Raw genomic sequence first — 2,371 nt, 5'->3', positions numbered from 1 at the left:
GCAGCTGAAAATTCTACAGTGGTTCAGTCTGATTCGTTCATCCGGAAGAAAGGATACGAGGATTTTAACAAATAAGCTTCCTAATCACGAAGCTAAGGCCTCAGGAAGAGGGGCGTAGCGAAACAAATCCTTTAACAGCAGCAAAGACTTCGGATGGGAAACCTTATCTTAATAGGAAGTGGCCAAGAATCATCGCTCCAAGATAAATGCCCAATCAATTGAATTCATACCAGGGAATCTCCTCCTTATTCCTTATGCAGTGCCCTAGATTTAGCTGTTGTCAGAATTAGAAGCTCACACCGGGAAATTTATTTCTTTATAGAACCAGGTGAAAGGCGATCGGCCAGCGAGGAATTAGCCATAGAGAAGGGAAAGCTCCCAACCCAAGTGCAAGTGCCATCCTAAAATTTAGCTGTTGGAGGGATATCCTCTGCTATTGACGAAGCAGTTATTGGACTCGCTTGGCTCGGCTGGTCTCACTGGAACTCAGGGTTGGAGGAAGAAGGGCTACTATAGACTAGAGGGGAGGCCTTCTCATACCCAGTTAACTGATTTAAGGGAAAGTCCCGGAGCGGATAAAGCGATCTTACTTATGAATGAAGCAGGGGGAAGAGACTGACTATCTTGCCGCTGCTAGTCTATTTTGGGAGAGTTGTTTGTTTACTGAATGCCATGCTGCTGGTACTGGTATTAGTACTAGAGCTGGTATTCGTACTCTTTGACTTACTGACTTTAGGCACTGAATGACATAGAAATCCCGTTCGTTCACCCTCAGACTTGAAAACGACTAAGCTTTTTGCCTTGCGACTTGCCTCTCTCACTCAAGATAAGGTCAGGTGATCCCTTTCTGTCTCCTTCTCAGTTAGGTCCAATAAGTCCCTTCCCTTTCTCCGATCAATAAGCCCCCTGACCCTTTCTTTGTCTTTCATCCTCCCTGAACTGAATAAGTAAGGCCCCGTTTTTTTCTAATAAAAAGAAAGAACGGGCGAAGCGCCCATTTGAAGTGGTGAAGGCCTATGATATAGTAAGAAAGAAAGTACGTTAAGGTTACGAAGTAAGGTCAGCTGGCTACTCTGCTGAGAGGAGTAGTTATGCATTACACACCACAGACTCAGATTTAATTGTCGATGTTGCTTCGTCGTCTGCCCCCCATTCCGCTTAAAGGATGTTTCTTTTATTTAAGATACAATCTGTAAGTTAGTTACCAAAACTTTATGTTTTGTAGACGGCGAAGAGTCAATAGAAATAGAATTGGAATCCCTAGAGAAGAGAGTTCCCGAAAGGGGAAGGGGAATTGACCAGTTCTGGAATTCAAAACTACAAAAAGAACATCCCGGCAACCTTTTGAACCTTTCTTAAGCTCAGAGCAGAGTAGCTGGAAGTAAAGTAGAAGAAGAATAATAAGTCTAGCGACCAGGAAGCATAGATAGCAAAGGCGGAGATGGTACTTAAACAGTAAAAGGAGGATCATATGCTTTTAACATGCTATTTGAAATCACGTACTTACACCGGCCCCGAATCCACTAAAAAAATAGGTAATGTTGGCGAATCTTCTGATTCTCTAGTTTAAATTCGACAAGTACCAACAGGCCGAAAAAGACGAAAAAAAGGCCTTGCATACTCGATAAGTCAATAGCAACCACTCTTACTTATGATATTCTTGACTTTCCTTGCGCGGTAAAGTAAACAAAAAAAAGCGATAAGATAAGTAGGCTCGCCGTTGCGAGCTATACAAGCTGTTTGCCTTTATATGGCTTCGCTAGCGCTCCTATGAAGTGAAGTGGTGGGCCTTCTAGAAGCTTCGCCAGAAGCAAGATGAGGTCGCTCTCCTTCGCTCGTTCCGTCCTTGACTTACGAGCTCGTGTAGTACTCGCCCCTATCTCGTTAGGGGCTTATGCACTCCACTCGCTGTCTACTAAACGAGCGTTAGAGCGAGCGAAGCCTTCCATTTAGTGGCTTCCCCCCTTATCCCTCACCCTACTCTTTCATTTCCGCTTAAGCTTCCCCAGTTTGTGGGATTAATTGATTGGATACCCGAGAACCATAATCTTTACTAGGAATAGGCGTAAAGGCATGATTAGTTCCACAAATCTCACTGCACTGACCATAGTAAACCCCTTCTCGTTGTACCGAAATAGAGATCTGATTTAAACGACCAGGTACAGCATCACATTTGACACCAAAGGAAGGTACAGCCCAACTATGAGGTACATCAGCAGGTGTTACAATAATACGTAGATGAGTTTTGGCTGGTACAACCACTCTATTGTCCACTTCTAATAAACGGGATTGACCCAATTCTAGATCATCTTCTGGAATCGTATAAGTGATGACTGTTCATCGGAACTGTTATAGTCTGAATAATCATAAG

The 2,371-nt window shown here is 43.6% G+C and overlaps 1 protein-coding gene across 2 annotated transcripts in view; it reads right to left on the bottom strand.

Moving 5' to 3' along the window:
* LOC101495880 (uncharacterized) overlaps positions 1–2,371 on the bottom strand; it is a 13,070-nt gene that overhangs the window by 9,336 nt on the left and 1,363 nt on the right. The window lies entirely within an intron of this gene.

This window comes from Cicer arietinum, chromosome 4, assembly GCF_000331145.2.
Source record: "Cicer arietinum cultivar CDC Frontier isolate Library 1 chromosome 4, Cicar.CDCFrontier_v2.0, whole genome shotgun sequence".
Classification (NCBI taxonomy): Eukaryota; Viridiplantae; Streptophyta; class Magnoliopsida; order Fabales; family Fabaceae; genus Cicer; species Cicer arietinum.
The sequence above is the reverse complement of the archived record's forward strand: the minus strand, read 5'-3'. Positions and strand labels throughout refer to the sequence as shown.